Raw genomic sequence first — 24,553 nt, forward strand, 5'->3', positions numbered from 1 at the left:
TGAAAAGGGCCAGACCCTTTGGGGAGGGCGACAGGGACGGAGAGGAGGACGGAGGCGTGTTGTGCTCCCAAGAGGAGGATGATGTGGGCGAGGAGGAATCGGTACTGGCCTGTTCCTCGCTGTCTGCCGGTGTTGATGCGACCGATTCTTGGTAGTCCTGCAGCTCAGCCTTGCTTCCCTCTTGTAGTGTGGGTACAAGATGGAGTTGGGAAGGCTGTGGTACCAAGGAAATGGCGGCGGCGGCCTCCTCGGCTGCGGCCGTTAGCTTCGCGCTTTTCGTGGTGGCGGCCTTGATTTTTGGTGCCTGACGCCGGCGTGGTGGCAACAGTTTCCCGATCCTTCGTACATGGGGCCGAGAAGTTGGGGTGCTGGTAGATGAGTGCTTTTGAAGACGATTGGCAGCAGCCTTCAGTTTACGAGCCCGGGTAATCATCGGGGCCGCAGGCGATTGTTTGGGTGAGCTGGGGCGGCTCGTTGCGGTAGCATGCAGGCTCGCGCAGAGGGTGATCTCGTCAGGAGCGTCCTTAGAAGGGGTGTCCGTCATTACTGGTAGAGGCGATGGGCCGTACTAGGCGAGGTCATTACAGATTAAAAAAAAAAAGGAACTGAGGGGAGATGAGAGGGCTCTACATTTCCTCAATATCTTGATAGCCCTGAACAGGGCTTGAGACAAAAAATGGCTCAATAGGACAAGGGAGGGAAGAAAAAATTATAACGGCGCACGGGTGTGCGCAAAAGCTATCAAAATAAAAAACTGGGGGAGAAAAAAAAAAGAAAAGGGAAGCATGGAAGCGCCCGTAAGGTACGGCGCCTCACTAGACGCTCGCGTGCTCCTCCAGGAAAACCGGTCGGGGACCGACCAAAAAACACGTCTGCTCTCTTCGGTGGTCGAGACGAGACTCCAACACCTCTGACGAAGGCTGCACGCATGTAGGGGATCACCACATTGACAGCCGTTTAGGTTTGCTTGTGGCACCCTCTATAGTCACTGAAAGCTGCGAATACATCTTGCGGCGGCTCTGTCCTAGTTCTCATGTTTTTGGCGAGCACGGAGGAAGGGTAGCCACGCCACCTCGGTAGCGCTCATACTAGCAATTAAAAAAAATCAATTTTTCAATGAACCACAGCTCTCTCATAGAGGGAGACTGTAACGATGCATCTTTTTTTTATTCGTGCTACACCATCTGCGCAACAGGAGTGCCAAGTACACATGATCATTCACAAGGGCACTTGTGAATTAACCTAATTATTCAGCGGGAGACCTGCCAACTTTTAATTTGTGGTGGTTGTGCTTGACTTTGGCCCATGTCTTAGGTATTTCCTTCAACGCGGTTGTTTAATATTTAACAATGAAGGTGGATTAGTAAGATTGTAGTAGTCACCACAGGCGAAAGCAACTAAATATTGAATTTGGTTCTGTGTGCTACGCTAAAATACGGGTTGCGACTAAGCGCTAATTGCAGATATAGATCATCTTTGAGCTGCTGAGAAGGCGCTGCTGCCCCTGCGTTTCACTCGCGACAGTACGCGTGCAGTGAAGGCACTTCGCGTAGGCACGTTACAGTGTCCGTGTAACTTTGGCACCTGCATAAGCGATTGCTAGTTTCACAAAGGCGACCGTCTTACCCAATTATCAAGGGGGGAGGGCGGGAATGTCTGCTCCGTACAAAGACCTAATAGGGAGGGTGGGCGCTGTGACCAACCTTCGCCCCTCTACCACTGAAGAAGTACTCTGTGCACACTTATTGGCATCTGCATGTATAACATTCATGTGCTTATGCTATGCGAGCGGCGGCGGTGAGTGTGCCAGTGGCAGACAAAAACGATGAACATTGGCACGCCCGCGCTCACCGGCCACTTATAGTCAGTCGCGGCAGTCTTGACGTTATTAATATGTGTTACTCAGCGGTTCGTCTTCGTCTCTGAGGATTATGTGCGGTGACAGTCTCTGACATCTATCTACAATGGAAGCACAGGCAATCAGCAACACCTCAGAACACGCCGCTGCCACGGAACGCGTGCAGGTCGATTCAGAAATAACGAAAGTAGTTACACAACATACGCCCACCGAATGCACATATGTTCGGCCATCTGAGGATACCTTTTGTCACGCTGGAATCTACGAATTTCGGGCGAGTTAAGCATTGTCGATATATGGAGAAGTCCTTAAGTAGGCACACGTTTACCAATTTCATAGCGACACGACAGGATGAACCGAATAGTTTAAGGTCAATGGTGTTTAAGGTCAATGGTCAATGGTGTCAATTACCGTGGCCGGCAAGACATCCTTCAGTTCATGCACTGGGCTGGCACAAGCACTGATACATGACGATGCGACGAGAACAAAGTGTCACCGACGTGTCAGTAGCTGCTTTTTACATATATAACTCTATGATAAACCAAGCTAGTGGTGGCGCTGTGGTGTAATGTTTGTCGTGTTTGCTTTCAGTGTGTGGCCCCGAGTTCGATTCCTGTGTCGTGCATACTGTATGCAAATGTTATGTTTGCGCGTGAATGCTTGGTTGTATATATTCTATGTTCCAGCGATGAATAAAAGCAATAAGTGTCTTTGAAACACTAGTTTCCTGACTGAAATACTACTTTTCGCACTTTTTAGGGCTGTGTATAAAGGTTTTTTAAGCTATCAAAAGAAACAGAAAAAAACACACCAAAGCCACCTCCCGAATTCCTTATTTTGACCCCATTTGCCCCATAAAGATACCATTTTACGCCTTCTGTCCACACAAATCAAATGCGTGTTTTTTTTTTTTTTTGAAACAATGTTATTTTATCGGCAGTATAGAGCTAGCGAAGCCTCATTACTCAAATCTAAATCAAATCCGAGCATTACTTGAGAATGGATGAGTTTACTAGGGCAGGCCGACGGCTAGAAATATTCGAAGTGGACGGCTTGCTTCAGCAGGCGCCACCACCTTGCCTAACGTACCTCCATAAAACCTTCTTTCGTAGGGGGTGTGGCGAAGCACCTTTCGGATGCTAATTACGAGCCGAACCCAAAACTCCCTAAAAGGCTCAAACATGTTTACTGTGTACCTCCAGTTAGAAAGGACAATTCCGTTTCCTGGTAAACTGTAGCAGGTTTTTGCGCGGTAGCTGTGTAGCCTGCAAAAAATCTTCCCTGATAGAGAAGACAAGGAGATACAATCTCCCCAATGCTCTTTACCGCGTGCTTACAGGAGGTTTTCAGAGGCCTAAAATAGAAGGAGTTGGGGATAATAGTAAATTGAGAGTACCTCCGTAACTTGTGCTTCGCCAATTACATTACATTGCTGAGTAACTCAGGAGACGAATTGCAACTCATGATTACGGAATTACATCATTAGAGCAGAAAGGTAAGTGTTAAAATCATTTTACAGAAAACGAAAGTAATGTACAACAACCTCGAATGAGAACAGCGCTTCCAGGTAGGTAATAGTGCCCTTGAAGTTGTAAAAGACTATGTCTATACTTAGGACAGGTAGTAACCGAGGAGCCGAACCACGAGATTGAAGTAACTAGAAGAATATGAATGGGGTGGAGCACATTTGGCAAGCCCCCTCAAATCATGACTGGTAGGTTGTCACTATCCCTCAATAGTAAGATATACACAGCTCCATCTGCGAGTACTTGGCCACGAAGGACAAACTTGGAGACGTACAAAAAGGGTTCAGCTCAAAATGAAGACGACGCAGCGAGCGATGGAAAGAAAACTCATAGGTGTAACCTATGATTTTTTCAGAAAAAATTCGGCAGATCCCACGTACCTGTGAATCCACGTTATGCAAAGCTTTCGTAGGAAATGCGACCGTGTTGCAATGTCTTCATTGAGCGGCACGTCATGAAATGACGCTAAATCAATGTACGGAGATCGCACGCACACACATATATTGAAGAGTTGCAGATTTTTATATAACCAGTTGTTCACACTTGCGCAACGATGCCAACTGGAACATGCGTATTAGCAACACCAGAAACTGATATGAAGCGCTCATAATCGCGAAGATGCTGGCCCTTGACGCTGCTACATAAATCAACTTCAGCGCATGGCAACTAACCACATCTGGCGTTAACCTGACGTGACAGCTGTATCAAAATAATACATATGTAATGTTTATAATGTTGGGTAGGCGGCACTGCAACCACGATTAACATTTCACGAAGATTAGCGTCTATTTGAAAAGTAGTTCGGAGACCTGGCGTAGCTCTGTGGTAAAATGCTTCATTGGCACCCAGAATACTTGGGTTCAATTTCAGTTGGGACTCGTAGGCTCGACGCTACCGACGTCGGGTATTTCTAACACTCACGCGTTAAAATTGTCCATGTGTGTTCTCGTCGTTCCTGGGCAGATACCAAGTGTCAACCATCTGTGGCACATACCCGCATACCAGCGGCACATGGTATGTGCCACCCGTGGGTATGTGCCACTGTCTGGCGGGAAGTGTTTGACGACGTAAGTACGTAGCGGGATTGTGACATTATTCATGTTTTGACAAGCACGTCGTATTCGTCAAACCATCTCACCTTCTCATGCTAATTTTGGTTCACGCCAAGTAAATGGGGTGACCACGACAGCACCCAAACGTAAGCGGACAGATAGATAGATAGATAGATAGATAGATAGATAGATAGATAGATAGATAGATAGATAGATAGATAGATAGATAGATAGATAGATAGATAGATAGATAGATAGATAGATAGATAGATAGATAGATAGATAGATAGATAGATAGATAGATAGATAGATAGATAGATAGATAGATAGATAGATAGTGGCCGAACTTCGCTAAGAAATCCTCCGTATTTAAAAAACAACTCTCAGTGAGGAAACCTCACGGTAACAAAACGATCTCCCGCGGATTAGTGGCATGAGCTATCTGGTATCTGTTCAGCAGACGACACGCGAGCGCCTCGATGCAGTAATCGAGAACGACACATGACTTTGAAATGAGCTAGGTGTCCAGAACAAGTGCTTCGTGCTTCTGCTTTACAAGTTTCCACTATACCATAAACAATGCGGATACAGCCGAAAACCGAACCGTATAGTAGCTTCGAATGCAACGGCGACATTCGTTTGAGCGAGAGACGACGAGGCGGCACGTCCACTCCGGTAGCGGCGCGAAATACCACACAAACACCGACGGTCGCTTTCCATCGAAATCCGCTCGGATACGCCCGGGTACTAAAAAAAAAATAAGGGAGGCGCTGCCTCATGACGCAATTCGCGGCGAGATGGGGCAGCCCCGTCCCCGCCTAAGTGTGGATAGGCGGTCCGACTGTCGGCGGTTGAAATGAGTTGACTGCAGCTTACTGGTGACATCTACGCTCATATCTGCTGAATCGGGGCACAAAGCCCATGCACCGTTACCGGTACCTGCGAGTAAGCGCATTCTGCCACTCTTTCCCACTAAATCACGCATTCGCTGTTTGTACGTGGTTAGCTTGTATTCCGCCTGCTACGCACTGCTGTAGCGCGACTCAACTACTCATTTACTTCCTTCTCGTCTGCATATAACAAAAAACGGAGAAAGAAACATCGCAGAAAGCCCGCAAATCTGTGCGTTATTCTGTTGACCATTAACTGAAGTGGAACTTATTCTGTTCACCATGAAATGTGTGACAGTCGATATTCTGTTCACCATGAGGAAGAAAAAGAAAAACTTAGAGCGAAAAATCAGTCAGAAAAGAGGATACAGGAATCTCCGAAAGGAAGTTGCTGCACTGAATAGAGAGATCGAAGATTATGCATTGGAACTTTCCAAGCAAAAGTGGGGTAGTATCTGTGATCAGATGGATAGAGAGATTGGCAGTGCTAAAACATGGCAGCTACTACGGCATCTATCAGACTCGGAAAAAAAAAACCAAGTCGGAGGCCCGACAGAAACTTCAAAAGCTTGTGTATAAATATGAAGGTCAGACGACGGAATTATTAACGGAGGTTAGAGATCGATACCTCAGCTGCGCAGAATCTCAAAAGCTCCCTGACTACGCTGGTTCAGAAAACCCAGACCTAGACAGCCCCATCACGGTTGGAGAAGTCGGGGCTGAAATTAACCGACTTAAAACAAAAACGGCTGCCGGTCCGGACAAAATCAACAGAATGCTCAGGAATCTTGACGACGGCTCCATTCGTCAACTTGCAGCTTATATTCAAGAATGCTGAGACAAGGGAGAAATACCGCAAGCTTGGAAAACGGCCAATGTGGTCTTCATTCCGAAGCCAGGGAAAAAGCACAGTTTTGAACGTCTCAGACCCATTTCCATCACATCTTGTGTAGGAAAATAGATGGAGCACGTCATCCAAACAAGACTGACTAGGTTCATGGAAGATGAAAACCTGTACCCTGATACCATGATAGGCTTCAGATCCCACCTATACACGTGCGATGTTATGCTACAGCTAAAGGAGGAGATAACAGACAAAAAGACTGTTGACACCAAAGTAATTGTGGGTCTGGACGTCTGCAAGGCGTTTGACAATGTCAAACATGAAGCCTTACTTAAGAACCTAAGTGCGCTAAACGTAGGCGTCAAGACATACAACTACGTGAGGGGCTTTCTCTCAAATCGCACAGCCATTATCAGCATGGGAGAGCAGTCGCTCGAAAACATTAAATTGGGGAATAAAGGGACGCCACAAGGGTCTGTACTCTCTCCGACTCTTTTTAATATAGCGACGATTGGACTTCCTGAGAAGTTGGAAGGAACCGAAAATCTGCATCACACAATATACGCAGACGATGTGACGCTGTGGATAAACAGGGGTAGTGACGGACATATTGAAAGCGCACTTCAGGCGGCTGTAGTGTTGTGCCACAGACATGTTCCTCGTTCGGGAGCGCGTCTCGCAGGATCGAGCCCTGTTTCGTACTGGCACCTTCAACACCCTTGCTGAACTAGGAGAAGCCCATATTGCATCTCAGTATAACAGACTTTCTAACACCGTGACAGGCCGACACATTCTACAAACCCTTTCTGTCACTCCGGCATCCATCACTAAGGTCAAGTACACCATTCCACACCACATACACGAGAACCTATACATTCCACCACTTCCAAAAAACATGCACCCTGAGCACCAGAAACAGCGCAGGATGCAGCGCGCGAGGGCCCTCAAAAAACAATTCTCCTCCTCCAATGATGTGCTCTATGTTGACGCCGCCGATTACGGAAACAGGCATCATTATGCAATATCGGTAATCAACTCTCACGGCCAGGTCGCTGCGGCCGCCTCCGTTCTTGCTTCTTCTTCGGAGGAAGCGGAAGAGGCGGCCATAGCCCTGGCCCTGACAATACCTAGTTCATCCGTTATAATCAGTGACTCCAAAACAGCTATATATAATTTCGGAGCGGGCAGGGTTTCTAAGCCAGCCCTTTCCCTACTTTTGCATCATCCCCTTGATCGACTTGTAGCACTAATCTGGACTCCCGCGCATGCGGGCCTTGCCGGAAACGAGGCGGCTCATGCGAGTGCCCGAGGATTCACAGTCCGGGCACACGCATCCGATGTGTCGCAATTCGCTACGAATGAGGCGCCATTTACAGCGCGGGATCGCCTTATTTCATTCCACGATATTTGCACACACTACCGTTTAGAGCGATTAACCTTCCCGCCACTCACGCGCAAATCTTCACGCAGGTGCGAAATTCTGTGGCGACAGCTGCAGACTCGCACCTTTCTTTCGCCTTACCTCCTACACCGCATTCATCCATCCTGTTATCCTTCCCCCTCATGTAAATTTTGTGCCTCCTCCACAGCAGACTTGAACCACATCATGTGGCGCTGCCCTAAGCACCCTCTTCCCCCATTCCTGAAACGCCTAATTTCTAGTGAGGAGCAGTGGGAGGCTGCCTTGCGCAGCTCGAGGCCCGCTATCCAGGAGGCCATCCTGGAGTGGGCTGAGAGGGTAGAGGAGGACTACTTCAAGTAGTTCATCCCCACCACACCCTTTCCTGTTGCCCCCTTCCCTTTAACAAGGGATAAATAAAGTTGTTCATTCATTCATTCGACGAACTGTCTCCCCCCCCCCCTCCCAGCGCCGCCTTCCGTGCAGAAGAACCGTGCAGTCCGGGGATAACGTCGTTTCCTCCGCCGGACCACTTTGCAGTTCCGGGTATGGCTACGTCTCCCCCCCTCCGAGCCCGAGAACTGGTCTTAGAGAATGGACCAAAGACGCTATTTAAGGCCGAGCCGGCCCCATGTTAAGGAGATTTTGCCCCAGCCGACGTTGTCGTGCTGGCCGGCTCTGTAAAACGACAACCTGCGATAGTAAACGCTACTTTTGTTGCTGTTTTCCAAACGGATTGCCTCCCTGTTTCACCTTCGGGCTAAGGCTTCATCGAAGTCCGCTCGACGGCTCACCGCTCTTCGCCACCGCTACCATCGCGACAGAGCAAATTCATAACAGTGGTTGGCAGCTACGGGATACGTTATCCTACGTTTGGCACGCCGGATCAGACCCCTGTCCTCAACGTTTTGCTGCTCTGGGACCCGCTACCCCGATCTCAACGGCTGAAAAGTTGGATCGGATCTCTGAGCACGAGGACGACCGCCGTGATAGCGTTTGGCTACGCTGTGATACGCTACCCTGTTCTCATCGTTCGGCAAGCTGGGACAAGCAACCCCGGATCTCAACATTGGCAAGTTGGACCGGATCCCTGAAGGCCTGATACTGTTCGACGGCAGCCACGGGTTGGACCATCGTTGGCTACTTTGGTTGGGTGAGTGCCCAACGTTTACTGTTCATTTCGCCAGACCTCTCTAGCACAGGCAGATGTTAGGAGAGCGTTTTGTGTTTTTTTAGTTGTAATTTAAATATTCACCTACTTTAAACCACGAGATTAGTTTTAAAGTACGGTGAATATCAGTATTAGAGCATCACGAGGGACGAGATCGCGATGGAGCAGTACCTGGTGCAGGACCTCCTTGAAATTTGTGGAGCCATGGGGATTTCCGCCGGGTCCGCTGAAACAAAGGAAGCGATTCTTGAGGTGATGCGGGCAGAGAATGTGACGGCCGAGGAAGCTGACGAGTTTTGGGAGCTTATTTGTGAGCAAAAGCAGAAGGCCGAAGAAGCTCAAAGGCACGAACAATGGAAGGCCGAAGAAGCTCAAAGGCACGAACAATGGAAGGCCGAAGAAGCTCAAAGGCACGAACAATGGAAGGCCGAAGAGAGTCGCAAAAGGAGAGAGCATGCTCTCAGAATGAAAGAGCTTGATCGTCAAATTGAAGCGATTAATTGGCAACGAGCACAATACCGACTTGAACTCTTCAGAATGGACGAGAACATTGTGTCTTTTCTCGTTAGTTTTGAAAGGGTCTGCGACGATGTTGGTGTTGGGCGAGACTTATGGTCCGAAAAGCTTGCCACGTTGCTTCCGTGCAAAGTCGCAGGCGTTTTGGAGTGCTTATCCACCGAGGAAGCGCATGACTTTGATAGGGTTAAATACGCTTTGTTCCGCCACTTTGCTTCTATGAGTGCTACCGACTGCGAAAGTGGAGCGTACAAGTACAGCGCTGAAGCGCGCAGCAAAGCGCTAGAAATTGAGGCCCATCGCAAAGCGCAGGACGCCGATGTGCGTCAGAGAGAGCGAGATGAGGCTCGGCGTAAGGTGATCGAGGTGGAAGCGCGCGAAAATGAGGCTCGCCGAAGAGCGCTAGAAGTAGAAGCGCGTCAAAAAGCGCGTAAAGAAAAGGCATGCCGAAAAGCTATAGAAACTGAGGCCCGTCGCGAAGTGCAAGCCGCTGAAGGGCGTCAGAGAGAACCGGACACTGAGGACCATCGGAAACCTCAGGATGCGCGACATAAAGCGCTACAGAACAAAGCTCGTGAAAGAGCGGAAAAGGCCGACTTCGAAGGCCAGAGAAAAAGGGCTATCCCCGACAGCGATAGACCCCCACCGATAGATAGCTCTGTAAGCGTGTTGGTTAGCTTCAAAGCCATCGGGACTCCCGTTCTGTCACAGGCAGAGACAGCTAGCAACGGGCCCGAGGGAACGCTAGCTAACAAATCGGGAGCTTCAACTCCACACAAAGAAGGCAGCACACTTGTGAGTAAGTGTGCCGAGACTGCTAGTATTGGGAGAAGTTCCGACAGAAAGAGGCGCCGGCATAAGCATAGCGCGGTAAAGACGACTGACGCCAAGCACACTAAAGCCGCCGTTAAATGCTGTGACTTCTTCATTCGAGGCGCCCGGTTTAGTAGTAGGCGTAGGATCTCGAAAACGCTCTGTGGGAAATGTTTGAATCTCAGACCATCACTGAGATTGAGATCAGGCGGGAAGTCCGTCAAGAAAAACCGAGTTTCAGTGAAATTCGGACGCCAAGATCATCGCCTGGTCTCATCTTTTTCGCTGCCGCGTAGAGGCAATCACGTGGAGAAGCATCGCGTACGCCTGAGTGGTAACAAAGGCTGTTATTCCCCACCGTGGCGAAAGGGTCACTGGTCAAACCGGAGGGGTAAACGACGCACTGCAGATGCCCTTTTCTTAGAGTCCAGCGGCTGCGGGTCAAAAGTCGCTACTACTGAGTTCGGCGATCAAGTTCTTTCGTCGTCCTTTTGTCCAGACCGCAGCCCACGAAAGCTATGGAGTGGGCGACTTCCCAGAGTTCGTCTGAGAGTGCCACCTTGCTGTTACCAAGAGTGTATTTTTTTGTATTTAAATTTCAGAATAACTTTTCTAGTTTTGTCGTCTGCTGATGAGCAAGGAATGGTTCTAAATTTTTGTAAGTTTTACTTGCCTTGTCATCGCAGAAGCTCACATTAATTTGTTGGTTGGATTAAATTTGTTTTCATAATATTTCAAAGGTAACAGCTGGTGTGCTTTATTTTAACAGAGGAGGCATAGTAAAAGCCCCTGTTTAAGATACCTTCTGCGTTTAGCATTGCGTGTTATTTTGCACGTCGGTGTAGGTTAACTTTTAACTTTGTTCTGTCGGATGCGCGCAAGTTTGATTTTCATTGTTATTTACTTACTTTTTCAAGCGCGTTTTATTTTGTTGGGATGCTCATTGGCTGAGCAACTTGAGTTAGGGCTTATTGAATGACTTTGTTTTGTTTAGCGGTCTGACGCTTGCAGGCGACGCCAAGGTGCGTGATTCAGGATTGCTCGGCGTACTAAATTGTAGTTTCGGTGCTAAATTGAGCAATCCTCAGAAGCTTCGATCATCCAGAATCTGCCTAAATCACGATTGAGAATCGCTTGAAATAAAAAAAAAATTCTGTTTGGTTTAGCGGTGTCATGCACTGACACTTAGCTAAAGGTGTGTCCGCATTATGTATTCCTCCCGAGATTCGTTGCTCGTGATGCTATTTGTTAGCCCAGCGTAATCTCGAGGAAACATTTGGTGTCTGCTGGTCTGGCGACTTGATCAGCATTTGGAGGGTGCTTGCTTTGGCCGGAGTGGTTCGCCTTTGTGTTCGACTCCGTCGTTCCAGTGAACATCTGCAGGCCTTTGGAAGTCTCAACGGGCGGAGAGAGCGGAACGGCTACCGACGGTCAACCAGCATCCCTCCTTCCGAGCCGCGCTGACGGCTCAAAACTCCGGATGCATTGTCTGGCGGCGGGGGTGCTGTTGTGCCACAGACATGTTCCTCGTTCGGGAGCGCGTCTCGCAGGATCGAGCCCTGTTTCGACGAACTGTCTCCCCCCCCTCCCAGCGCCGCCTTCCGTGCAGAAGAACCGTGCAGTCCGGGGATAACGTCGTTTCCTCCGCCGGACCACTTTGCAGTTCCGGGTATGGCTACGTCTCCCCCCCTCCGAGCCCGAGAACTGGTCTTAGAGAATGGACCAAAGACGCTATTTAAGGCCGAGCCGGCCCCATGTTAAGGAGATTTTGCCCCAGCCGACGTTGTCGTGCTGGCCGGCTCTGTAAAACGACAACCTGCGATAGTAAACGCTACTTTTGTTGCTGTTTTCCAAACGGATTGCCTCCCTGTTTCACCTTCGGGCTAAGGCTTCATCGAAGTCCGCTCGACGGCTCACCGCTCTTCGCCACCGCTACCATCGCGACAGAGCAAATTCATAACAGTAGATACTATCGAACAATATCTCGAACCACTATATAGGGTTCAAATGCTCGGCAGAAAAGTCAGAGGCAAAAAAGGAAAACAAACAACCCCCTAGGAAGGGGTTGTGACATCGCTTTGCGAGTGAATGATAATGCTATTCCAACCGTAGACAATATTAGAATTCTAGGGATGCGCATACAAGCAAATAGAAAAAAACACTAAAACTATCCGGAGACTCGAAGCTAGTGCGAACCAGACGTGCCGCCTGCTTAAGCGCATTTCTAACAAGAATGCGGGGATGAAGGAAGCCAATCATTTAAGATTAGTTCAAGCTTTCGTGATAAGCCGTGTACTATACGTTGCCCCTTATCTTAAATTAAGTAGTGCAGAAAAAGATAAAATTGAAGCCATTTTAAGGAAAGGCATCAAGACTGCGCTAGGGCTTCCCCCGAACACCTCTACTGGTAAACTTCTTGGGCTGGGTGTCTCCAACACTTTAGATGAGCTAATAGAAGCCGCCATGATGTCACAGCACCAAAGACTTCTGAGAAGTAGAACCGGGAGGAAAATCATGGAGCGCTTGGGGTTCGAGCCCACGAAGTGTTCCAGACAGACAGCTAGCATACCCAAATTAACTAGGGCAAGACTAAAAATTATACCGCTGCCGAAAAACACGCATCCGGTGTTTCATGAAGGCAGACGCAAAGCTAGAGCTGTAGCCCTGCAGGCGAAACTTGAAGGTCGATCTGGCGTGCTTTACACGGACGCTGCAGAATACGAAAGAAAGGGAGCATACACAGTGGTAGAGGTCCGCGAGAGCGGGGACCTGGTCTCATGCTGCACTTCTAAGAACACGACCACCACAGAGGCAGAAGAACTTGCGATTGCTTTGACAATAGCTCAAAAAGGCACACGAGTGATTGTTAGCTACTCTAATTCAGCCATTAAAAACTACGATGTGGGCAGGATCTCTGCCACAGCCGCCAAAATTCCAAGACAAGGACCAGTACCCGCAGAGCTAATCTCACTAGTATGGTCCCCGGCCCATCAAGGTCTGAAGGGGAATGAGAAGGCGCACGCGATCGCCCGAGGGCTCACTTTCCGGTCGATCGACGCTGACCCGCCGCCTTCGCGCGAGCAGCCCCTCTCCACAAGAGACGAACTACGAACGTTTCAGGAAATCACCGCACACTATAAACTCCACCGTAAGATTTATCCAGAGGCAGCTAAACAGCTGAGCAAAAAGGAGGAAATTATGTGACGAAAATCGCAAACCGGGGTGTTTCCAAACCCTCACCTGTACAGTAAATGGCACCCGGAAGTGTTCAACTCCAGATGTGCGCACTGCAACAGCACTGCGGGTTTAGTGCACATGGTATGGACCTGCCCATCCTACAATGATCCAAGTAAAAACGCAGAATCCTGGGAGGCCTTATTACACAGCCGTGACGCCGAAGAACAGCGTCTAGTCATCGGTCTCGCCCTGACCGCCGCCGAGTCACAAGGGATTCCCGCCGATGGCTAGGGGGATGATTGGGGGCAGAGGCCGAAGCCTCCTCCCCCGTCATTCTAGACGGGTGCAAATAAACGTTACTTCTCTCTGTCGGCGTCCATTCAATTCTACGTCTCGACTAGTTTGATCGTCTGGAATCACTGAATAGCCAAAAATGGGCGATTTCAAATTCCCAGCTCACGTTCCCATCAACTGTGCAGCTGACGTCACTTCAAGACAGCCAATGAAAAGTCTACCATCGACACAACATGGCGACACCGCGATGTTTTTGAGCCTTCTCTCACCGTGGTTCGTAGCGTCATACTGTTTCGATTACGGCACCGTCACCACCATAACAATGTCGTAACGTCACGGGCAGCGCAAGATGGCTGACTTTCACAACTACAGCATCGTCTGCTAGAGCGGAGTCGACTCTTGTGATTTGAGCCGTACACCGACGCACCCATGAGAGTGCGAGATCGGCCATCGTCAGAGCAAGACAACTGCGGCGGCGACGACTGCGAAGAAGCCTGCGCCCTGGAAGCACTCGTATGGAGACCGCGTGGCTTAACCTCCCACTTGCGGAAGCCCCGATCATGAATGTCCACTCTGTGTGCCCATACCATCGGGGTTGATAGTTCGAAGCCACGCTGCCCTGCGCTGTGGCTCGTTGGGTACCTTGTGAAAGCGAACGCTGTTCGCACTTTGATCAAAGCTGTGCAGCAATGTTTGACGAAGCACACGGTTGGCATAGGGAGGCCTAAGCCACACAGAATACGCAGTAAAACACAACCTACCGCCACAAGTATAGGAAAAAACAAGGACGCTGCACAGGCTGCACCGATCGAGCCAAGGCTGCCAGCGGGAAGGCAAGAATACATAAGTGACGGAGCCCAGATGTACTTAAAAATGAAACCAAGCAGATCACTCGATGTAATTACATAGCATACAACTCGGAGCGCAAAAACTGCTCTGACATTTTTTTTCTCTTCTTCCTGTTTTCTTGCAAGTCCATTACTTCAGAGCCAAATAACACTTAAAGCTCTATTTATAACACCTCTCACTGTTATTTTCACTGACGTCACATGGTAGTGCCTATAGGAGTCAAGAGTACAGCATGGTCGCTAGAACGCACCAAAAAATGAGATTTCAAACATACGTCATTCATATCAGACTGGATATTGTGCCGAAATATTTTGCAATCGGTGAGTTTAGTCCGTAGAGAAACAAGTAAAATTGCAACCAGCAAGTTTCGTTTTCGTTTCACGACACTATAACAGCAGAGCACGTCAAAGGGTCCACTCACGCTGCCGAGTGAGAGCGCGCCAGCAATCGCGACCCCGTTCCCATTATATAAGTTCACAGCTGCTGCTCGAGGGATGACAGTCTTGACGAAACCACAGCTTGAAGAAACATAAAGGACAATATTTCAGCCACGTTTTTAGGCAGGGGGCTTGATGGCTGCCGCACAATAAATTTGGATGCCACGGCGCAGCTAGGAGCTTATAAACGCGTTAGAGACCACGCGCACTCGTTGCCACGAGTCGGCGCATGAAGGAGGTGGGCGCTATTGGCCTCAAGGTCTAGGAGTGGCGCCCTCTCACGTGATTGATTTAATTGATATGTGGGGTTTAACGTCCCAAAACCACCGATTATGAGAGACGCCGTAGTGGAGGGCTCCGGAAATTTCGACCACTTGGGGTTCTTTAACGTGCACCCAAACCTGAGCACACGGGCCTACAACATTTCCACCCTTATCAGAAATGCAGCCGCCGCAGCCGGGAATCAATCCCGCGACCTGCGGGTCAGCATCCGAGTACCTTAGCCACTAGACTATTGCGGCGGGGCCACCCTCTCACGTGTGACGTCAGTTTGTGGACTCCGCTCTCAACCCAACGCCGACTAAATTTCAAGGCCGAAAGGCTGCCGCAGTGACGTCAGAGGTTGGGGGCCCAGTTGCCCTACTGAGCATGCTCAGTAAGACTTTTTTTCTACATCTTTTATTCGGCCCAATCAAACCGCAGCAGCTGCGACAGCGGGAGCGTTGGTTCTCCTAAAACGTGAACGAAACGAAGGCTTTCCGCCGCGTTCGCAGCGTAACTGGGCCCCCACCTTCTGACGTCACTGCGGCAGCCTTTCGGCCTTGAAATTTAGTCGGCGTTGCTCAACCACGCTGAAGCAGTAGCTGCTCCTGCGCGCAGATTCGTCTGCTTTGGGCGGCAACTTTGTCGAAAAAAAACAGCCTCACGAAGGTCAGCTAACAGCCAAATCGAATGTTTTAGAGTGCAATTATGGACTTGTTTTAGTTGCAGCCATATCGGCAAGGCCAAGAAACCTCCCGAATAGCCGATAAGCAAGCCAATGCCGCCGACCACATTGCAAAGTGAAACTACGTGTTAGTGTTCTCGCTCGCCATCTGCTGTTTCCGCCGTGCGATATACTACTAGTTCGGGTGTTTCGAAATTTCAATGAGCATACCTCTCTACAGAATCTACAAGCGTGTAGATACAGCAAGCGAAGCATCGCGGTTCCTAGTCGAGGGTGCAGTGGTGCGCGACGCAGGTCACGTTGTTGAATGTGCGCAGCTGACGCCGTCAATAGAGATCACATCACCGTCGCGGCTCTGGTCCTGCCAACACGTGGACTTGCGAACCCGCCACACGTTCCCGTGACGACCGAGTGCTGCGCAATAGTGAAGTACAGCTCTGTGCCTCGGTGTGCTTCCTCCACCCGTGTGCTTCCTCCACCCGGACGTTAGCTTTCACAACCATCCTGCACGCCTTCCCTCTTTCATTGGATATTTTAGGGGCGAAGCTCCTTATCGCGGCACCCGTTCGTCCCTCGTAGTCGTAGTAGTCGTCGTAGTATGTAACCAGTCTTACATTTTGACCTCCAAGGTGGTGCCGGTGAGAGATTTCTTCTGTGCGTTGTTGAACAATAAAACATTTGCAGCGTGAGCGTTAACTAAAAGCCGAATTCTCCTGTCTCTCATTCCCCCTTAGCAGCCATTGGAATGTACATTGAGCACTATCTCACAAGAAATGGTTGCTACGTTATACTTGCTGGGCGTAACCTCCTTGGCTTTAGAAAGGTTTAGCGAGTGTTGGGCCGCAGTGCCATGAATACAGTGAACTAGTATATACCATGAACTCTATGTGGTTAAAGGTTGGAGGTAGACACGAAGCGCAAGCCGTAAGAAAGTGTGCGCGTGCCACCTCTCGTTTAGTACTTGGAATGTCCGCTGGATGGCGGTGCATATGCGAAATATATGATGAAAAGATGCGAGATGGTGCTACTTGGAGTGTTGAATAGATGAACGAACAGACACACAGACAGATGTATGGACGAACTCACGTATGGCTGCAACGACGGATGGACGCATGGCCGAACGCAAGGACGGACGCACAGATGGACGTGTGGACGCACGAACAGACGCACGCACAGACGGGCGGATGGACGCGTGGACGGTCACACAGACGGACGCATGGACGGACGGAAGCAAGAACGAATGGACGGACGGATGTCCGGCCCCCTCTCCACCATTCACTCCGTGGATATGCTGCCATTTTTTTTTAAATGCCAAGCATTTCATAGTGAGCTTTGGCAACTTTGAGCGTATCTATCTATCTATCTATCTATCTATCTATCTATCCATCTATCCATCTATCTATCTATCTATCCACCTACGACTTCTAGCTCTCCTGGCCGTTTCGATAATGGTATCAATACCAAACTTGGTATTTTATAACATGACTGTATGACGAGCATTAGTGACTAGTCATAACATGAAAATCATGACATGTATGTCATGAATGTCATTATTTACATGTCATGGTCTTGCTGTTCTTGCAGTTGTTTCCTTTACATGACATGTTGCAAAACTGGTATGGTATGACATGACTGCATGGCGAACACAAGCGACAGACCATAACATGTAAATACTGACATGCGTGTCATGTAACAACAGAACACGCTCATGATGCGCTCGCGGCCGATTCGCTAGCTTCGCATATACCAAATTTGGTATTACGGGACGTGAATGGATGACGAAGGTACGTGGCTGGTGAAAACATGATAAACAAGAGATGCATGTCATGTAACAACATAACGGACGACATAGTGTCCGTGAGTGTGGCATGACTCCATGCCACACTCACGATTCACTCGCGGCCGTTTCGCTTGCTTCACATACGCTAAATTTGGTATTACGTCACGTCAATAGAGGGCGACATGATAATTAAGAGATGCGTGTCATGCAAGAACATGACTACATGCCACACTCAAGGCGCAAATACACTTCGACGAAACCCGGCGCGCGTACGCGCCGGCGTTCGTTTCGTCGCGTCACGCCGGCATCGCCACGCTGGGCACCGATCCTGCGACATACTCGCAGGCGCGCGCCGCACTGCGTTGCTTCGACACATGCGCGGTTGATCGCGCCCGGCGTCTCTCCGCCACGAAAAGAGGCAGACGCAGTGCTGCCTGGGTAATGTCATCGGCGCGATATGTCGCATTTCGCGCTGGTTGCTGCCGGGCCGCGCCGACGGACGCTGTTCGCGCATGGCGTCAGACTACATATACAGTGTTCGCGTTTTGCTAGCGTAGCGTCGCTGCGCCCAGCGTGCGCGCGCGTCAACGTTACGTGGCAGTATATTGGGCTCTTCATGATGCGCTCGCCGCCGTTTCGCTAGCTTTACTTATGCCACATTTGGTATTATGGGACGTGTAAGAAAGACGAGTGTATACGACTGGTGGGTGCAAACACGATAATCATGACACGCGTGTCATGTAAAAACATGAGAACATACCACGGTCGTAGTGCGCTCGCGGCCGTTTCGCTAGTTCTGCAAATACCGAATTCGCTATCACGTGACGTGAATAGACGACGAATGTAAATGACAGGTCCAAACAATATAATCTTGACACGAAAGTCATGTATGGCATAATTTACCTCAGCCTCATAAAGTTGTGCTGATTTTAAAGTGATATACCAACATTTCTTATTCGTGCTTCGCATGTCAATAATTCTCACTGTACGTGGGATCTGCCAATTTTTTCCGCAGCGCAACGATAGTGACAGTGAACACGAGCTTATGAGCGAGAATCGCCGATTTCTGCCACTCTGGTTTTCGCTAACAACTCACGAGATAATTACTGCAGAACAACTGCTTAATTGCTGCTTCGGCAGTCAATCGACCATTCATGGCATATACTAGAAATGCAAAGCAGCATCAAATTGCCACACTTGAAATAATCGTTCTTGGATTGAAGTTATCGGCATCGGCAGGGTGCAAGCCCGAGTTGTATCGAAAAGTCTTGAGGGGTAGGTGCTTGTGTGACTCGGGAAGGGTGGCAAGTTCCGCCCTCCCTGGCCGATACAAAGGCTGCCGTTTGTCTCAGTAATGTTTGTTCAATGAGAGCGCCATCATGCAGTAGTTCACATTAGTACCACACAGGGCCGTAGCACAGGGCTGCAAACATTATATGTGACAATATTTGGATGAATGTGCACTAAACAGCGACAGCGGGTTTCGCTTATGAATTTATAGTAAGCAGTGCGCTAGGCGCGCCCTTGTCTTGATCAGTAAACTACGTATATATGTTCGTACACCAACCAACTAAAGCTCAGATATTCTGCGCAGCTCAACTGCACTCACGAGGCGCGCTTACCCGAGGCGATTCGGAGGCTGCGTCGTCGGCTCCCTGTCTCGGGGCTTTCGCGGTAAGTTTTGGCACGGCAACTTAGCTGGTGTAGGCGAAGTGCTTGCTGCACACGGTCGATGAAGACGTGAGGCGCTTTCCCTTTCCGAGTTTGGCTATGCACTTCTTCCTCCGCTTCGGCTCCTTAGCAAGGTTGTGAAAGCTAACACCCTTTCCACGGGTCGTGCTCATAAAGAGGCAAAGAGTAGTATTCCACCATTGCGCAGCGTTCGCCGCGGGGGCAAGCGGCCACAGTTCTAAAAAAACAAAGCTTTTAAAATGAGCGTTAACAGCCACGGTTGTTAAAACAGCGTCACCACGCACAGATCAGCAACTTAACTGCGCCAAGTTTTACCACGACGGTAGTTTCCATACGGCGCCGCGCCTCGCGTGAATCCTCAAACTGACGTCATGCAAGCGCGGTTCGCAGCGCCGACATCAATCGGTGCGGTGCCGCACTGGAAAGCTAACACACTGCTACGGGTCCAGTGGCGGTTAGGCGCAAGATGGCACAGGTAAACAAGATTGGCGCAAAGGCTCTTCCTATTAAAATAATTTCTAGGCTCACCAAAGTTTCTAGGCGCACCAAAGTTAGCGAGCATGTTTTTTTTTTTACTTTTTCAAATCTTTTCTCTTGGAATACACCGTAAAGAAAGTCTTGATGCAGCGCACAGTAACGCGTACCTGTAGGAAACATTTTAGGCGCAAAATATATATTTCGAGTTGAATCTTGCCGTAAAACTCGAAAACATTGCGGTGCGAAAAAGCAGGACGCCCGCGCCATATTTTCTTCGCGCACCAAGAGTGTTTTTGCAAATAAAATGTGCGGCCCTTAGCACTATGAGTGTGCACATAAGATATAATGAAATAAGATATATTAAAAACAAAAATATCGACCGGGTATGCCTGTTCGATCTCTCGTGGAATGACCCGTTAGCAGGTGGTGTACGCCGGTCGGCCTGTAGTAGGCGTAAAGCATGTAACGTAGAAGGATGCCTTGAATCAAGTATTGCTCTGAAGCGTGCACAGTGCGATGCATTCAGCTTTAGTTCATTTGATATGATTCGTCGTCCTAGGCAGCAGTGATAGTGATACCCGTCACGTGTGTACTTTCCTGCATCTTTCAAAAAGGCCTGTAAAGATGGAGCACACGTGGGCACTCCGACACAGTAGCTGAAAAAAGTGTAAAACTGCTTCTACAACAGCAAACGGTATATAGCGCTTCAAGTCCTCGTGACCGCCGCCCCACAAACCTCGCCTCTTGGCACCGACAGAATCGAGGCGTAACAGGTGCGCGCCAGACTGTTGCACCACCGATCGATCGGCGGCACCACTGCTCTCTACGCCCATCATTTGTCGATAGCCGCAGAGCTCTTCCCAAATATAGTCCCGCTGGCTTACACTGAATACTGCAAACACTCAGTGGCCGCAACGCCCCTACTCTCCTGTTTTTTTTTTTTTCCTCAGGTTTTATTTTTGCATAAACGTTTCATTCGACGTTCGAACCAGCCTCTCACAGGCCCCAATCACCTCCTGCACGGTGTGAGCCCCAGCCGCCGCAGACGGCGCTGCAGAGCCACGATCAATATTCGTGCGACGGCACAAGCACTTCTCGGCTGGCGTGCAAAGCGTCCGACCGGCACTTTTGTCGACACAGGGCTTACACAATAAACCTTAACATTCGTTTCGATGCAGCTGGTTCTTGTACTCCTTCTGTATGCCTATACCATCAGGCTGAGCGGGAAGCCTCACTTCTGTAACTGCCTTGAGATGCAAGCCTTTCGATTGCTAAAAAAACGGTCACAACGCGAGAACGCTGATCTCTTCAAGAAACATACAGCTAAAGCGATGCTAGAACGCTGATTTGTCATTCGAAGTGAAAAAGAGTGTGCATTATACTGCCACATTCCGTCCTCAAGTTTTGTTATCACGCCGTTTCACTGTCAGTCATTCTAAGCGCAAGCCACGCTACAGTGCACCGTTCGGGAAACTTCGGGGGGGGGGGGGGGGGCAGTATATTATTTTGTCAAGATGACGCCCACTTTGTGAGCATAACAGTTTATTCGGGAACCTACGTCGCCGCTAGTGATAACACTAGAATATCCGATGGCAAGTGCATAAATGCCGACACGCTTCGCCGCTTCTCAATTGATCGACGGCCGACGCTCAGTTCGCCGCTATCAGTGCAAGTCTGCTACTGTGATACGACTTCCCGTTTGTCGGGCACAGATTCGCCCATATAAACAGTTTATTCTTCACCGCACTGTCTGCTTCTTCGTCGACGTGACGACCCCGTGACGATAATAAAAAGGCTACTTTTACGTGAATAAAAAATCTGACAGCGCCGACGTGAAAGAAAAAAAACGAATGTATAAAACCAAAGTTATGTTTCGGGGTCATTGGTTTAAACGTATACACTTAAGTCACTTAAATGCGCCTAAATATACACGTATACAGAGGAAAGAGGAAGGTAGTGTGTCATCTCTTGTGTCTATCTTTCTTCTCGCTAAAGTGCATTAAATATAAAGAAACACGACGTTGACCACTAAAGGATTAGGCCGTGTTAACGCTGACGATTCTTGAACGGAAAGTTGTTCACAAATGAGACTGCGAATAATGACAACTACCGCTTAACCAGGCTCTCCAACGTGTTCGAGACGCATAGCGAACAGGGTTGCAAGTGTGATTCTAACACCCAAGCTGTCTTAAAAGAGGCGCATGTTAGGGTTCTTTCCCTGAGCGACCCCAAAACAGTACAAAGGCGCTATTCAGGATCGGCCGAGTTTCACGAAACTCGGAATGATCCCGAGCTCTGACGACATCCCCGCATGAACGAGCCAACAGTACGCAAAAATCAAATCCACCCCTCAGCGCGCTGCGTTTCATTGGTTACGATGGAACCAGACATCGCGTCAAGGACCTGCTATGGAGGCGGAAATGATGTAGGCCCGTGTACTCAGAATTGGGTGCACGTTAAAGAACCCCAGGTGGTCGAAATTTCCGGAGCCCTCCACTACGGCGTCTCTCATATTCATATGGTGGTTTTGGGACGTTAAACCCCACATATCAATCAATAAATCACGTCAAGGACGGTCGACTAAGTTGGGCGGGGTTTCAAGCCAGAGGCCTCTTCTTTCTTTTGTTTGTCGTTCCACTGAGTGGAAAAGTGCACCAATGCTAATTAGCCCTAACCTATTTGATGAAAATTAGTACCCTGCTATTTATGATTGCGTTTGAAGCTCCGTACTGATCCTCACATTGCTAATTGCGCCCAAGATAATTGCCTTTTAATTGAAGCCTTATTTATGAAGCCAAGACAGCTCAGTGTAATGGTCGTTAGGCCTCAGTCAATTAGAACAATCTGCGCTTGGAAGCCGAGCACGCACAACTTAAAAAGCTGCAAGAAGCTATAGGTTTCCTCTATGGCTCCAGCCTGGCACAAGTAGTGTAAGCTCACCAAATTATTTTATATGCAAAGAAGCTTACGCTTAGCGTTCACTGCATCAAACGCTTCACCATCGCACCAGCACCATCACAGTCACGAGTTGAACTCGGGCCTTCTCAAAATAAACGTGTTTGTATCCGAGTTCACGCGTCAATCGGTTTGATTGTCAGACGCCCGCAGCGAAGATTGGGTACGCCCACCACGTTTGCTCGTGCCGAGGAGCAGTACTCACGTCGAGCGACACGATTATTGCATCAGCTTTATCGCACAGACTATGCACACACGAACGTAGGAGTGATATAGCCACGCGACTACGAAGTCTCCCATTGAATTTCACCACGCTCAGATGCATTCAATCACAGCCGCGTTGCCGCCATGATGCGAGCGCCCCTGTTGACTACCCGTTCTTAAATATACCTTCAATCACCGCCGCCTGGATAGGGCGCGTGCGATGGTGTTCCTCCGGCCATTGTAAAAATGTAGTTGCAGAAGTTCTATCGCGCGCCACGACGCGGCGCTCTTCTCCTAGTGGCAAAGGAGAAGTCTCCTTCTCCTAGTGGCAAAGGATTAGGTCCGAAGTCTAAGCAGGCTTTGAGAGAGGCAGTGAGTACAATAATAATCGATGGTGAAGTTCCCGATGGATGGAAACTTAGCAGGATGAGCATGATCTATAAAGGAAAGGGGGACAAAGCTGACATAAACAACTACCGTCCTATAACAGTGACATCAGTGGTCTACAGGCTGGCGATGCAGATTATAAAGGAAAGACTGCAGGCGCGGATAGAGGATGAGGGGGTGCTGGGGGAACTGCAGAATGGGTTTCGGAAACACAGGAGGTTGGAAGACAATCTGTTCTCACTGACGCAGTGCATCGAAATAGCAGAAAAAGAACACAGGCCCCTGCGGCTAGCATTTTTGGATATCAAGGGAGCGTACGATAGCGTGGTTCCAGAGGAATTGTGGGGAATACTGGACACACTAGGCGTGGAACATGTAGTCACTAATCTTTTAAAGGGTATCTATAAAGGTAACAAGGTAGTTATAAAGTGGGAAAAACAGGTATCCAAGCCTGCAGAGGTAAAACGGGGGCTTAGGCAGGGGTGCCCCCTGTCACCCTTATTATTCATGATGTACCTACAAGGATTAGAGGCAAAATTAGAGGGAAGTGGACTGGGCTTCAACCTCTCTTTAGTCAAACAAGGAAAACTTATTGATCAGGCACTACCAACATTAATGTACGCAGATGATATAGTGCTAATGGCCAACAACAAGGAAGATTTGCAGAGATTGATGGACATCTGCGGTAATGAGGGAGATAGGTTAGATTTTAGATTCAGTAGGGAAAAATCAGCCGTCATGATTTTCAATGACAACGAAGGTAGTGAGCTTAGAATACAGGAGGCCACGCTAGAGATAACAAATAAATACAAATATCTGGGCGTATGGATAAGCAATGGGACCGAGTATCTGAGGGAACACGAAATATACGTGACGACTAAAGGTAACAGGAATGCAGCAGTCATGAAAAATAGGGCACTGTGGAATTACAATAGGTATGATGTTGTGAGAGGAATATGGAAAGGGGTCATGGTTCCTGGGCTGACGTTCAGCAATGCGGTCTTGTGCATGAGATCAGAAGTTCAAGCAAGATTAGAAATTAAGCAACGTGGAATAGGTAGGCTTGCTTTACGAGCTCACGGGAATACACCAAATCAGGGAGTACAAGGTGATATGGGATGGACATCATTTAAGGGCAGGGAAGCTAGCAGCAAGATAAAATTTGAGAAGCTATTGAGAGAAATGGGGGAAGAGCGTTGGGCTAGGAAGGTTTTCAGCTACCTGTACATGAAGAATGTCGATACAAAATGGAGGGAGCGAACCAGCAAGTTGACTGGTAAATACTT

The 24,553-nt window shown here is 49.0% G+C and overlaps 1 protein-coding gene across 3 annotated transcripts in view; it reads right to left on the reverse strand.

The window, feature by feature from the left end:
- The window catches only part of Plc21C (Phospholipase C at 21C), a 685,580-nt gene that overhangs the window by 595,855 nt on the left and 65,172 nt on the right, over nucleotides 1-24,553 (reverse strand). Inside the window, exon 1 of one of the 3 annotated variants that reach the window (XM_075865843.1) lies at nucleotides 19,175-19,193. The exons of the other annotated variants lie outside the window; for them this stretch is intronic. The gene's annotated coding sequence lies outside the window, so the exon portion shown is untranslated. Of the gene's footprint in view, nucleotides 1-19,174; nucleotides 19,194-24,553 lie in introns of those variants that run through there. 3 annotated transcript variants of the gene reach the window in all.

Source organism: Rhipicephalus microplus, chromosome 6, assembly GCF_043290135.1.
Source record: "Rhipicephalus microplus isolate Deutch F79 chromosome 6, USDA_Rmic, whole genome shotgun sequence".
Lineage (NCBI taxonomy): Eukaryota > Metazoa > Arthropoda > Arachnida > Ixodida > Ixodidae > Rhipicephalus > Rhipicephalus microplus.